Genomic DNA, 15,768 nt, shown 5'->3' on the forward strand with positions numbered 1-15,768 from the left:
AATTTCTTTTTTTTAAAAATCGCCAAACAGAATTAACCTTATATTTTTCTATCTAGGTCTAATCGAGACGACAAAATACCATTCTTTGCTATAAAAAAGAAAACTAATTGTGTTTCATTGGCTTTTTTTTGTTAATTTCTTATTTTTAGTGTTTTGGGGTTCATTTTAACAATTATTTTTTCATTGAATTAATTATTTTCTTATTTTCTAGTGTAGATAAAAATTTAGGTTGCTGGTCTTTGTTTCTAATCTAAGAATTAGTGTTGTAAATAAAGTTTCCTCTTAGCACCGTCATAGTTATGTCTCACACATTTTGATAGTATGTTTCCTATCTTCTTCTTTTTTTCTGACTGTTACATAGTTTCATTATTTCTTGACATCTGTATTACTTGTGAATGTGTAATTTAATGTTTCTGGACGGGGAGACTCCTGTTGTCTCTCATTGAAGACATCTATTTTAGTTTTGCTGTATTAGCAGAACACATCCCGAGGGGCTGGAGATGCAGCTCAGTGGGCAGAGTGCTCACTTGGTTCTCACACAGCTCTGGGCTCCACCTACAGTACCTCATCAGCCTGGTGTGGTGGTACATGCCCATAGTCCCATTACCAGGAGGAGAACCAGGAGTTCAAAATCATCCTCGGGTGCATAGTGTGTTTGAGGCCAGCCTGGGCTACATGAAACCTGTATAAACAAATATGTCCCACAGGACATCATTTCTTAGGCATTTGCCACACTTTGTTCTGTGGTTTCTGAGTGTCTGAAAAGTCCAGGGTACTTGAAGGAAAAGAACAACCTGGTGCTACTAGGGACTGTCAGTCAGAGACATTGGCTGGTGACGCCATCTCATCCCAGCTGGTTTTCCGCCTGCTTCTGTTGCTGATGGGCTGATGCGTGTCCACAGCTTTACTCATGATAGTCCTGCTTCCTTTTAGCTGTACCCCTTCTTGCTTCCTGCTCAGGCCATGATGGAGTTAGTGACACAAAGAATTGGGGTCTCCTTCCAGCCCACTGATTCTCTCAACAATAGGTTCTTTCTCTGTAGAAATAGTTTCTCTGTTGCCTACATTATCAGACATAAATATAACACTCTCTTGTATTTTATATTGACACTGGGTTTCATTATGTAGGTAGGGCTGTCCTGAAACTCACTGTATAAACCATGTAGTCATTGAACTCAGAGAGATCAGCTTGCTTCTGAGTGCAGGGATTAAAGGGGCATACCTGGCTGCTTCTTTTTTTAATTTTTTAAAAAATTTATCTCTATGGGGTGTGTGTGTGTGTGTTTGTGTGTGTTTGTGTTTGTGTATGTGTGTGTGTTTAAGTGAGTGTGTGTTTGTGTGTGTGTATGTGTGTGTCTATGTGAGTGTGTGGTTGTGTGTGTTTATGTGTGTTTGTGTGTGTGTGTTTGTCTGTGTTTTTGTGTGTGTATGTGTGTGTGTGTTTATATGTGTGTGTGTTTGTGTTTGTGTGTTTAAGTGTGTGTGTATGTGAGTGTGTGTGTTTGTGTGTATGTGTGTGTGTATGTGAGTGGGTGTGTGTGTCTGTGTTTGTGTGTGTGTATGTGTGTGTGTGTGTGTGTGTGTGATTTGACCAAAGAGTCCATCAGATCGTATTAACCCTGATCCTCTGCAAGAGCATCCAGTGTTCCTAAGCAGTGAGCCGTCTTCCCAGCCCCTTATGCCTGCTCTAAACTCCACTTCATTGTTCATCTTGCCCAGACATGCCTTTAATTCCTACTCTTAGTGTTTGTTTCAATTCAGTGAGTTCCTATTCGATTTTCTCTTGTTTATTCAATTACCTCACCAAGATGATGTGTATCCTTTTGTTTTGGAAGTTTCTCATTGACGACGCTTGAATCCTGGCTTCAAAATCCTTGCTGATGATTCTGACAATGGTTTTCTCTTGGTGCCACCACCAGGGAACTGGTTTTTCTCCTCTGCTTTTCATTTAGGGGGATGGTCATGGTGTGACGTGATTTCCATTTTGACATCATTTGTCTAAGATGTCAGCAGTCCTGACACTGTGGGTGCAGTGGCTGTTTATCCTTCATAACCTTTTGGTGTTGTTTTGGTTTTTCTGGATTTGCCTGATTGAATAAAAGGGATTATACCTCCCGTCCACACCGACAGGCATATCTTAGAGGGGTCAGGAAGAGAGGTTCTCAACCTTCCTAACGTAACCTTTTCATACAGCTACACCAACTGTAAAATTATTTCATTGCTACTTCATAACTTTAATTTTGCTATACTTATGAATTGTGATGTAAATGTCTGATATACAGGATATATGATATGTGACTCCAGTGCAAGGGCCACTTGAGCTCCCAAAGGGGTCTCAATCCAATGGTTAAGAACCACTGCTCTGGACTTAGTGGGAGGCCCTTACCGACGTAGATGGGTTGCCCAGTGTTGCCGGGGACAAGTTTCCATCTCTGGAAGGCAAAGGATCTTCCACAATCAGGCTTTTTCCTGGGCCCTCTGAAATAGTGGGCACACGCTTGATGGTTACTGATGTATCAACTGACTCCAGTCAGTTTTCTTTTACATCCTCGAAGATGAGGATTCTAAAAAGGGTTCTGCTAGCCAAAGCAGTGGCTGAAGGTATCTGTAGCAATCTTCTCCCTTCCCTAATGGCTCCTTGTCCCCACAAGGCCAACAGTAGATGTCCGAGTGCCTCCCAATCTGCACCTTTCCAACCTACACTCTTCCTCTCTGTTTCTTTCAAGAAGAGCACAGAAGGTAACCCTGAACCCATGTTTTCTTCAGTCAGCACTAACATCTAGTCCTCTCTGCCAGCTTCACTTTCCCGTATGACCCGGGTGCTCACAATTCTGAGGCATGTTCACGCTTGTATGGACAAACAGAATGTCACCGTTTGGCTAGTCTATAATGACCCAGATTGGGTATGATTCTGATTCAGAAGCCTGTAAATCAATGATGAAGAGACCATCGGAAGAGGAAGGAGTTCTTGTGGGATGTTGTCACCACAGAAGGGATCCAATGGGCTAGGAAGACAGGAGAGGGAGCCAAACTCCCTTTCATAATTTAACCTTTGTCCACAATAGCATCATTAATGGATCTTTATTTGTAGGTCGCATTCCTCATGACCTAATCAATTCTTCACAACTACATTCCCACTGGGGATTAATCTTCAGAAAATAACTTTTGGGCGAACACATTCAAACCAGAGACGACGGTGAATATTTGGTTATCTATACTGGGGGTGGGCATTATTCTTCCCATGTCGTGTACCCGTAAGATCTCTAACTACCTCCTTCCCCACGGTAGCCTCACTGAATGACGTGAATTTCGGGTGATTGATGAGGTAGAGACACCAAAGCTCATGGCCATATCCTGTCACCAGTATCAAGGTCGAAACAGCAAGAGCCGCCTTGGGAAGGAAAATATGAATAAACTTTACGGTATCTCTAAATTATAAACCCCCAATTTAATCAAAACATTGTTTTAGACTCAGTTCTCTTATATCGATGTGCTTTAAAAGTACAAGTCAGTGCACTTGCTTGTGACTCCTTGTACAAGTTTATACTGTACATTAGCCATCTTCATCCTCACAACTCACCTCCATTTCCACCTGCACACACACACACACACACACACACACACACACGCACGCACACACACACACACACACACACACACACACACACACACCCTGGTCCTCCCCTTCCTCTTCCTAAATGCCCCCTTTCACTTAATATCCTTTATTAAAATCTAAATTTCGCAATCATCTGTTTGAGTTTGGCTTGTTTCACTTAACATATTGTATTTTACACTCCCTTCCGTTTTTCTGAGAACAAAACCCTTTGCTCTTACACACGGATGAGAATCACATCAACGTATATCACATTTTTAAGCCATTCATCCAGTGATCAACAGCTAAGGGTATTCCAATGGCTCGTCTATTGCACAGTGTGGCAATCAGAATGGATGTGCAGGGTCCGGGTTAGTTTTTATTGTCAGTTTGACTACACCTGGGAAGAAGGAGCCTCAGCTGAAGAATTGCCTCCATCAGATTGGCCGTTGGCCACATCTGTAAGGAATTTTTTTTGATGGTTGATGGGGAAGGGTCTAGCCCACTATGGGGAGTATCATCCCCTATGAAGGTGGCCCTGGGTTGTAGGAGAAGGAGAGAAAGCTGAGTAGGTCATGGATAGCAATCCAGTACCCAGCATTTCTAAGTTGTCTCTGCTTCCTTTCCTGCCTCTAGAGTCCTGCCTGAGTTCCTGCCCCAACGTCGCTCAGTAACAGACGGGAACCTAGAAGATAGAGTGAGAAAACTCTTTCCTCCTCAAGTTGAAGGCTTTGATGAGATTATTTCTCTTGTTACCTACTTGTTCTTCCCTTTCTTGAAAGTTGTCTCTGTTTATTGTTCTTAGAAAGATGATATTACATGTTTTCTCATGGGCTCTCTGTCTCTCACCGTGTCCTTCTGTCTCTGTCTCTGTCTCTGTCTCACTCTGTATTTGTGTGTTTGAGTGTGTATATGTGTATATTTGTGTGTGTGTTTGTGTGTGCATGTGTGTGTGTTTGTGTATGTATGTGTGTGTTTGTCTGATTGTGTTTGTATGAGTGTTTCTCTGTGTATGTGCGTGTGTGTGTATGTATGTGTGTGTTTGTGTGTGTATGTATGTGTGTTTTTGTGTGATTGTGTAAGTATGAGTGTTTCTGTGTGTATGTGCGTGTGTGTGTGTGTGTGTGTGTGTGTGTGTGTGTGTGCTTTTCAGGCTTAAAAAAATCCCCAAGGCTGTAAATCTCAGCAGGTGCTTAGAGAAGGAAGATAAAGGGGAAAAATCACGTCCTTTGAGTTAACCCCACATTGAGGTCAGCCACATAGTGGACAACAGTCACATAATGGCAGAGGAGTCATGAGAGCAGACAGAGAGGAAAACTCAAAGTGTGAAGGAAAATGTGCTTAAAACTACGATAGAAGGGAGAAAAAGAAGACGGTGCACTAAGAAAAGTGGACAGATTTTAAAAAGCTGCCATAAGTTGTTAAGCTCTAAGTACATATAAAAAATTATAATGTTAAAGTGGAAGGGAATTACTGGGAAGAGGGAAGAGAGGGTCAGAGTGTGGTGGGGACAGGGGAGGGTTCTGAAAAGAATCCTTTTGAAGATCTGAAGAACTATGTGACACAAACAAAGTGCCTGTAATTTATAGGTAAATTCCAACCTTACCTGCATCCAGTATTCTGTCTACCCATATTTCAAAAACAAGATTACCTCATCTATTTCATCCTGATTTGCTGCATTTGATCTAATAAATTCCTTGTAACCAGAAGTGCTGGTAAATTTTAAAGACATTTAAAATATGACTGGTCGATATCGGGATTGTCATCAGTTTATCCCGAATTTGGAAGCAGGTCCAGGAGCTAATTTTTTCTCGCTCTTTGCAAAGATTCCATAATTCATGATTGCCATTGACATCAATACAAGGTATTTACCTGTCAAATTCCAGCTTTGTGTGAATAAAAATGGCCCTCCTCTAATTGTGGGTTTTGATAAAGCTAATTTTGGGGTGCTATCCAGTTGGCTGCCTCGGAGGGAGAGTCTACCAATATTTCTGATACGGAGAATGGCTTAAAGATAACCAAAGGAAAGGTAGGAGCTGGGAAAATAACCACCAAGGATGTTGGTGACTCAGAAACCAAAGACTTTTTCAGAAAAAAAAATGCAAGAAAAGAGCTACTTGGGCAGACTGTGACTTGAGTCATCAGAATATTTGGGTGGGGACTTTATTTTGGGTCTCCAGGAGGCAACAGGAGAAGCTAAAACCTAGATGCTGGAAGTTTCTAAGTAAGCGTAACTACGGAAGGAACTGGCCTGAGAGGGCTTCTATGACGTAAAGCAGAGCCTGGATGATGTCACAGAGCACTGGGCGGAGGTTGCGCTTCTCTTCCACTTGGGGGCGCTAGACTCCCCTGAAGGTGGGTTCACTATCTTCCCAGCGGGGTGTTAAAGACAGTTCAGCTCCTGAACCCCACAATTGTTCAACAGGCTTTTGGTGCCTGACCGGTTTCAGAAGACAGAATCTGGACGACTAGGACATTTTCTTTCGGTAAATACGTTTATGAAGATAACGGGGACCCTTGTAGCCCAGAAAACTAAAAGTTTTCCCTCATACAGCGAGTAACCGTATGTTCTGATGTCTTCCACGTTTGAGAGCTCGGCGGATGGTCTAGGCTAGTCACTCTCCGGAGTTTATTATCCTTTGCTAACAATATCTAATTCATAATCCTACTAAAATGCCAAAGCTCCTCTCTGTGCCTGTGCATTTTAGGAGAAAATATTTCTTTTTGATGTTGTTGTTTTTTTTTTTTTTTTCGGAGCTGAGGACCAAACCCAGGGCCTTGTGCTTGCTAGACAAGTGCTCTACCACTGAGCTAAATCCCAACCCCCAGATATTATTTCTACATGGCTGTTGTTGCATACACAAAAGACTCTTGTTGCAGTCGAAGATGCAACAGCTTCGCGGAATAAACCTGGGCCTGGGTCAGGATGCACAGTACAGAAAGCCAGTGGACTGGTGTGCTGTGTCTCTGGGCAGACACTTGTGGATGTTGCCACATAGTTCATAGTTAGAGGGTAGAAGAGGGGTGTGGCCACCCTTCTGGCTTCTTTGCTATCCTTTCTCTGTTCTGCTTGCTTAAAGTGGGGACAGGGATACTTAATCCCACACTGACCTCGCCATTCAAGGAGAGGTTCCTCAGCAGAGGCAAAGTGCCTCGGGCTGAAGAAATGTGTCTGAATATGTTATTCTGAGCTGTAGTGAACTATTTGTTCATTTCCCTTTGAACTTTAGATTTTGATTTTTGAGGCAGGGTTTTTCTGTGGGTAGCTTTGGCTATCCTGGAACTAACTCTGTAGACCAGGTTGTCCTTGATCTCACAGAGGTCTGCCTCCCTCTGCCTCTTGAGTGCTGGAATTAAAGGTGTGCTCCACCATTGCCCAGCCCTCCTACGAATTTCTGATTACGACAGAATAAGATTCAGATGCTCAACCCTGTTTACCATCGCCTTCCTCACCTGCTCCAAAGTTCTCTTAGACAAGAGCCTTGGTCCAGCGCCCTTCCCACCCCACCCCCATTGTTCTTGCAGGGACTCGTATGACATAGGGAACAGCATTATGTCTGGTTTAAGCAGGCGAGCTCTTCAAACCCAGGCCACGGGCAAGTATGAAGCCTGAACACAGAATGATAGCCACAAGACAGTGGACCAGGATGCCATGGCCTACCACACTAGGTCTACAGTCATGAAGAAGAGGATGTCACTGAGGAGGATGAGCACACCATCCTTCCAGAAGCGGAGGAGGAGGAGGCCTTTCCCCAGGCCCTGGGGAACATTGTGGGCTGCAGATTTTCTCACGGATGGAAGGAAGGTGATGAGCTCGTCACCCAGTGGAAGGCCATCATTCTAGATCGACTGCCAACAAGTCCCTCTCTCTATCTGATCAAGTATGATGGAATTGACTGTGTCTACGGACTGGAACTTCACAGCGATGAGAGGATTTTAAAGCTTAAGGTCTTGCCTCACAAAGTAGTGTTTCTTCAAGTGAAAAATACCCATCTCGCAAGTGCCTTGGTTGGCCGAGCTGTGGAGCATAAATTTGAGGGCAAACATGGCTCTAAGGACAACTGGAGGGGGGTGGTCCTAGCCCAGGTGCCGATCATGAAGGACTGGTTTTACGTCACCTACGAGAAAGATCCAGTCCTATACATCTACCAGCTCCTGGATGATTACACAGAAGATATCCTCCATATCATTCCAGAGACTCCTCCAGCAGAGGTGAAGTCAGACGTTGACAGCGACATCTTAACCGGTCAATGTGTGCAGTTCACCAGAAGCGACGGGTCCAAACAGATCGACAAAGTCATTTACCAAGTTCTAGCCAAGCCTTCTGTGTAGTTCACCAAGTTTGATGGCGACATCCACATCTACGTCTATAATCTGGTGGAAAAGATCCGTTAAGGTGAAATGCACAAAGTGAGGGGGACATAGATGGGTAATTTATAGGATCGGGGAAAATGTTTGTTTTTCTGTGTTTCAGATACCCACGGGCCTTTGACAACCCCAGTATCTTTTCCAGTTGAATTTGTTTTGCTCTAAAAATTAAAATGTGCGATGTGACGTGTTGTGTGTGAACACTTTGGTGGAGGAGACGGACTGTGGTGGATGGAACATGGAGAGGAAGCCGGAAAGGTCAAGGCTGTGAACAGTAAGTCTAATGTCACGTAGACTAAAACAAACAGGACTGAGCTGGTCTGGTCTTTAGGGAGAGAAAAGAACTGGAGATGAGGCTTAGAGGAGCAGGGATGGCACGGGAGGAAAAAGATGGATGTTTAGGAAGCAGTGGAGGGGGGCCAGAAATAGATAGATTCTCTGAGGGGAAGTTTGAGGGAAAAACAGACAGTTGGGGAAATAGGGGCAGGTAACAGGGAGGTTAAGGGGAACTTAAGGGGAAACCCAATAAACTGATCCAAGCAGACTGAGAATCAGAGAAGGTCGGGGAGTGTTTGACTAACGAAACCTAATGAAACCTGTTTCTCATCTCTAGATGTATTATTTTTAATTATGAGGGTGGGGGAAGGGCATGAATAAAGGACACCACAGAGACAAGAATAGTCAGGTACCCTGGAGCTGGAATTAAAGGTGGTTGGGAGCCTTTGGACATGAGCTCAAAGAACAAATCCAAGTCCTCTCAAAGCAGACGAGATCTTGATCCATTGGTCATCTCTCCAGGCCCCTAAAGTCATCTTTTTAAATAAATCCCACCTTCACATGCAGAGAGGAGACCAGTATGAGGGTAAGAAAGATTAAATTGATGGGGATGTGGAAGAAAGACTAAATAACACATGAGGGAGTAGAGGACACTGAGGGACGAAGGAATTCCAAGATGGAGTTCTCAAAAAGTGAAGCAGGAGACCAGGAAGAACAGAAAGTGTCTAGAATGAGTTTAACTTGGGCCGCATCCTTATTGGTCTCTTTGGTTCCTTAAAGAACAGCCAAGACATCACTACAGAAGGTGGATGTGAGGTGGAGGCTTCCCCGGAGGACATTTTGACGAGGATAACTCAAGAGAAGTGAATGCCAAACTAAGTTTTTATCTATCGATTCCTAAAAGTATCATAAAGCCCAATATTTTGTACGATCAGTAAAAAGTAATTTAAAAGGGAAGATGAGGATGCCGTGAGCTTCTGTCAGGTGTTACGTGGATCCTGTGTTTAGCTTCCCTGTGCACGTTAGACTCTGTTGCATCCTGTAATATTTTTTGAGGTCTCTTCTCAATGACCCTAGATGACCACAAAGAGCTCCTGCACTGGCTTGTCTTGCCTGGATCTCCTTCAACTGGATGGCTTTCTACACACCTGCGGGCCCTGTTACCATATCCAGCCCCCGGAAGTTCCCGTGTTTTACTCACATGTAAGCTTATCCTCAGAAAACTCTTGATGGTGCCTCCAATGCAGAGGTGCTGAGCTCTTTCCTATGCCATTTGCCATGTCGTTAAAATGGTTTGCGGGGGTTGGGGATTTAGCTCACTGGTACAGCGCTTGCCTAGGAAGCGCAAGGTCCTGGATTTGGTCCCCAGCTCCCAAAAAAAGATTCAAAAAAATAAAATAAATAAAATAAAATAAAATAAAATAAAATAAAATAAAATGCTTTGCGGTTCCTGACCATGTAGCTCTCTCCTCCTGAGAAGCCCCTGTGCACCCCATGGGGTCTCTCTGAGCCACATCTACACTCCAAGAGTTTCTTTGGACACAACCTTATCTTGGACTCATTCATTGCTGTTTCTTCACTAGAATAAGTTTCTCACTGCAGGACTTGAAAATACTTTCTATCGTTGATTAATTCTGCTATTTGGTGTTTTTTATATTGGCTGGTTGTCTGATGGTTTCATTGCTGCGAAAAGACACCATGACCAAAGCAACTTATAAGGGACAACATTTTTTTGGGGGGGTTCTTTTTTTTTTGGAGCTGGGGAATGAACCCAGGGCCTTGTGTTTCCTAGGCAAGCGCTCTACAACTGAGCTAAATCCCCAACCCCAAGGGACAACATTTAATTAGGGCAGGCTTTCAGGTTCAGAAGTTCAGTCTATTTTCATCAAGGCAGGAATCATGGAAGCATCTAGGCAGACATGGTGTTGGAGAAGAAGCATATCACCCCCACAGTGATATGCTTCCTCCAACAAGGCCACACCTACTCCAACAAGGCCACACCTCCTACTTGTGCCACACTTCCCATGGGACAATCACATTCTAACCTCTGCCCTGATTTTATGCCAACGTGACGCAAGCTAGAGTCATCAGAGAAGAGGGCGCCTCAGTTGAGAACATGCGTCCATAAGATCCAGCTGTAGGGCATTTTCTTAGTGATTGGTGGGGAGGGCCCGGCCCACTGTGAGCGGCACCATTCCTAGGCTGGTGGTCCTGGGTTCTATAAGAAAGCAAGCTAAGCAAGACATGAGGAGCAAGACGGTAAGCAGTGCCACTCCATAGCCTCTGCCTCAGTTCCTGCCTCCAGGATCCTGTCCTGTTTGAGTTCCTGTCCCAACTTCCTTTGCTGATGAGCAGCAATGTAGAAGTGTAAGCTGAATAAACCTTTTCCTCCCTAACTTGCTCTTTGGTCACCGTGTTTCCTTACAACAATAGGAAACCTAAGTAAGACAATTTCTTATAGAAACAGTGTGTCTAGTAGAGCCACAGATGCTTACCTCATAACCACAAATAGAGACATATAGACACTTTGTTTTAATTTAAAGGTAAGACTTGCTCATGTGCTGACCTGTGACGTTCTAGTTTGCTTCCTTCTCTCCGTGATTAATGCCATGATCAAAACTAACTTGGGGAGGAAAGGGTTATTACCTTACAGGTTACAGACTATCACTGAGGGAAACCAGAACAGGAGCTTGAAGTGGTAACAAGGAGCTCTGCTTGTTGGTCTGCTCCCTGTTTCAGTCATTGTTCTGTTGCTGTGAAGAGACACCATGGTCAAGGCAACTACTATAATGAAAGCATGTAATTGGAGGCTCCCTTACAGTTTCAGACGTCTGGTCCATCATCATGGCAGGGAGCATAACACGGGAGCAATAGAGAGCTACTGCTCTGTAAGGAGAGAGAGAGAGAGACAGAGAGAGAGACAGAGAGACAGAGAGACAGAGATAGAGAGAGAGAGACAGAGAGATAGACAGAGACAGAGACAGAGACACAGAGAGAGACAGAGAGAAAGATAGAGAGAGAGACAGAGAGAGAGAGAGATAAAGAGAGACCCTGGGAAAGCTTGGGGCTCTTGAAAACTCAAACCCCACCCTTGTCGACACACCCACTTCCTCCAATGAGGCCACACCTCTTAATCCTTCTAATCCTTGAAAATACTGTCACTCCCTGTTAACTAAATATTCAAATAAATGACTGTGGGAGCCTTTCTTATTCAAACCTCCACACTCCCCATGGCTTGCTCCATTACTATTTCTTACAGCCTAAAAGGCTATCCTTTTTACACATGACTACTGGTGAACTTGCCCACAATGGTGGGCCCTCCCACAAACAGTCATTAATCCCGAAAATGTTCCATAAACTAACCCAAAGACTAATCTAATGGAGACAGTTCTTGACTTGTTCTCTCTTCTCAGTTGACTCCAGATTGTCAAATTGGGTAAAAAAAAAGAGAGAGCGAGAGACCCAGCACCGTAATGTTTCTCTTACTCCATGTTACATACTCACCACCAGACACTCTCTTCTCTCATTGTACAGACCCACTTCCCTGTATGGCAGAACTGAAGAATAACTACTTTCACCAACATGAATACTCGAGGATATGTGACAAGAAATGAATATATTTTACAGCTCCCGACGCCAAGCGAAAGCATTTTAGTGTGGGCTACACTTACTGGGAGACTGTCAGTCACTGGACATTTAATGGGTCACAGTAGACCACAGAAGCAAAAAGTCACAACCTACATATCATCTCCTCTCAGCAGGAGACATGGCCCTTTCTCAAAACCCATGAATCTATCTGTAGGCTTAGATTTTTTCAAAACCTACTTTATTTAGGGTTCTTAAACCTTCTAGCCCACCAACCAGAGGTAGCAGAGAGAGAAAGTTGATAGGAAAAGGGAGAGAGTTGTGGACCTATTTAGAAGTAATTCTTTGGAGTAACTCCAATATTCATTGTGCAGTACGGTCCAATAGCAAACGCAAAACACGTATCAGTAGCAGTGCCTTGACCTGGCAGAGACCACAAGGCTCTAACAAACCAACAAGAAGCAGCAGAAGCATCCAGAAGCAGCATGGATAGCACAGGTTCTTTTGTGCATTTCTCCTTGCGAAACGAAGACCAGCAAAGACCATCGAAGCCTTGCAAGGTGTAGCAATGTAAAGATGTCCTCTCCCTCTCTGTGGGATTACATTAATGTTCTCCATAAACATCCTGTCACCCTTCAAGCATGTGCTCCAGGGAAATATCACATGCCTTCTCATGTGTCTCCTTCAGCAAAACATGCTCTCCTGTCATAGCTTCCAGAAAAACATCCTATGACACAAGTGAGATTCCATAGATACCAAAATTTTTCCACTTCATCTAGCCTTGTCTCACACTTGGCCATGATATCACAAAACATATAATGGCCATCTTGCAAGGCTCCTAGGCCCCAGCTCCACCAGCCGCTGGAGCTTCTGCAAATGCACTCCGTGAGACTCAGACCCTTTTGTGAGAACAACCTTCAGTTATCTCCGTAAACATTGTGCTCTCTCCATCTTTGCTCTCAGCCAATAGCTGTCCAACTTCCAGACAACTAAGCTGTTACCAGAAAAACCCTCATTAATAAAGCCAATGAATTTGACTTGATTTATTTTCCCTGACAGAACGGAGTGTTCTCCCTGCATGGTTACCCTGGTGTCTGAGTCATCTGTAATAAAACCCACTACTATTAAGATCAAAGTCACAGGAACTATGACAAATAGCAAATCACACGACAAGCATCACAGTTGGCCAAGCCTTTTCTGCAGCCTTATTGAAGTATAATTTACATACTTAAAAAATCCATTTATTTTAAGTGTGTAATTTAATGATTTTACAGCAAAATTTATAGCTTCCTTCCCTTTTTTAATACTCATTTCCCACTAGTTCATACGATATCGAAGTCTATTAAAAACACAGAAGTGAAGTCAGGAGAAGGACCAGAGCGGGAAGCAGGTGGTTCTTGATTTGCTAAGACGACAGATACATTGGCAGATTCGTCTGGATAAAACCACTTGGGAAACATTGTGTCTTCTCTTAGCATGCAGCCTCCAGACAAAGAGTTTAAAGCATTATTTCATGGGTCTTCCTACATCAATTCCGGTCCTGACCTGGTATGGTCAGCATCACTTTTGGCCACTTTCATGTTAATCCCATTCATCACTCTTACACGTTGCCTAGCAACTCACATAGTAAACTAACTTATTTTGGTTCATGGTTTCATAGGTTTCGGTCCATGGTCACATGACCATGAAAGGGGCACGATAGAGCTCAACTGCTAACCTCACTGTCATCCAAGGAGCACCAACACAGGAAGAGACTAAGGACAAAAAAACACCCTCCAAGACACGTCCCAAATGATCAAGTCCCTTAATTTCCTATCTCCTAGTTTCCCACCACCTTCATACACATCCATCAACAGATGAGTTCATTGATTACAGCCCACAGGGTCCAATCGCCTTTCATAGTCCCACCTTTGAACATTGTACTGGGACAATGTGTATCTTAAACCCATAAGGTAGGGCCAGAGGTTGTGTCAGAGGTCTAAACGTCACCTCACACTAGAAACAGCTGGGTAGGTTTCTCAACATCTCCTATTTCTTTCTGGGACTGAGCCACACCATGTCTGCATTGCAGCATTTTGTCGGGGTGAGATACCGACAGCAGTCAATTGTAAAGATGCCCCCCACCATGTGTGTGCTTGAATGTAAAATGGGACATCTATAATATAGACACACATGCATATACACAGACTCCCAGAGAGAGGCAAAAAGGGAAGAAGTTGAGTCTTAGGAACCCTCAAGGAAGAGGGAGTGGAAATAGAAGATACAGATGTCAGCGAGAACCAGGACAAAGCAGTGTCTTCTATACACGAAAGGACCACGATCCCTCAGCCCTAGCTGATAGGAAAGGGAGAGTCAGTTTTCTACAAAGATATAGCTGGTGATAAGCTGGCCAGTCTCCAGGGGCTTGCCCAAGGCCCATGAATTTATGGGCAGCATAAATGACTTGAGTGGGTTATTACAGAGGGGAGAAAGAGAGCTTGAAGTTGGGAGAAGGGATTAGGTGGGGATGGATCTGGGAGAAGTTAGGAAGAGACGTGAGAAGTAAATTCTATCAATATATAATGTACAAAGTTCTCAAGGAATTAATAAAAGTGATTTTTAAAATACCATATCTGTACTGAACACATACAAACCATTTTTCTTGTCATCTCCTAAATAACAGCCCCTCATGATTTCATTTCATTAAGAACAAAAGTAATTCAGAGATTATTTAAAATGTAGGATGGTCTGGGGAGACGGGATAGGGGTAATGCCAAGTGTGTGGTCACACATGCAAACACCAGGGCTTGGTATGGGAACAGGAGGATGACAGGGGCTTCCTGACAGTGAGCCTCACCTCAGGTTCAGCAGGGGACCCTGTCACAAGGGAATACAGTAGGTAGTGAAGGAGCAGAACATGCTCTACCCTCCCCCAGCCTCTGAACTTACATGTCTCTATGAACACACGCACACACACACACACAAAATATGACTAGAGTATAAGAGAGGGTTGCATAGGTTATAGGCAAATGCAGTGCTGTTTTTTCCAAGGAACCTGAGGACTTTTAGATCATTGGGAGTCCTGGGGCCAACTCTCAGAGGACATGATATATCTCCTTATTGTGCAAACGAATCTTTGTTGAGTATGTGTCAGTGACTCCACACAGTTCTCCTCCTCTAGGTTCCTGTGTATCACAGAGAATGATCTGGAAATACTGAAAAAAATATAAAGTAAAGGCTTTGTTGGGGTTTCTAGGCTTGCGTTAAAATCATATTTATCACGTCTTATTAAATGGAAGGGAAATCTTCAGCTCCCAGCAACAATAGACTCAATCATGTTGGCTTCTGTTTTATCCCATTATGAATAGCAATTAATTGCACATCAATAGCTCCCCATGCTTTGAACTAAATCAGGATGAAGGGATATGTTTCCGTAACCCCTATGTGGATATCAAGTAGAAAGGGGGGAGGTATGATGCCTTTGGCTTATGGGAGAGTTATGGCTTGATTGGATACTTGTTATGCAAATAACCCTAACCTCTGAGAATTGATATGTCAAGATAAAATATACTGCCAAATGGGATGGACACTCATTACTTGATTTCTTTTAAAAGAAGAAAAAAAAACATACTTTAGGATTTTGAATAAGTGTGACCCTCAGAAGTTCAAATACTTGAATGTGTTTGGTTTCCAGTTGGTGGAATGTTTAGAAAGGAATGGGAGTTGTGTTTTTGTTAAAAGAGATGTGTCAATGGGAGGTGGGGGCCTTGAGATTTCAAAATCCCACCAGGCTTCTCTCTCTCCCTCCCTCCCTCTCTCTCTCCCTCTCTCCCTCTCCCTCTCCCTCCCTCTCCCTCTCTCTCTCCCTCCCTCTCCCTCTCTCTCTCTCTCTCGGTCTCTCCCTCTCTCCCTGTCCCTCTCTCTCCCTCTCCCTCTTTCCCTCTCCCTCTCCCTCTCTCTCTGCTTCT

The sequence above is a fragment of the Rattus norvegicus genome, chromosome 3 (assembly GCF_036323735.1).
Source record: "Rattus norvegicus strain BN/NHsdMcwi chromosome 3, GRCr8, whole genome shotgun sequence".
NCBI classification, from domain to species: domain Eukaryota; kingdom Metazoa; phylum Chordata; class Mammalia; order Rodentia; family Muridae; genus Rattus; species Rattus norvegicus.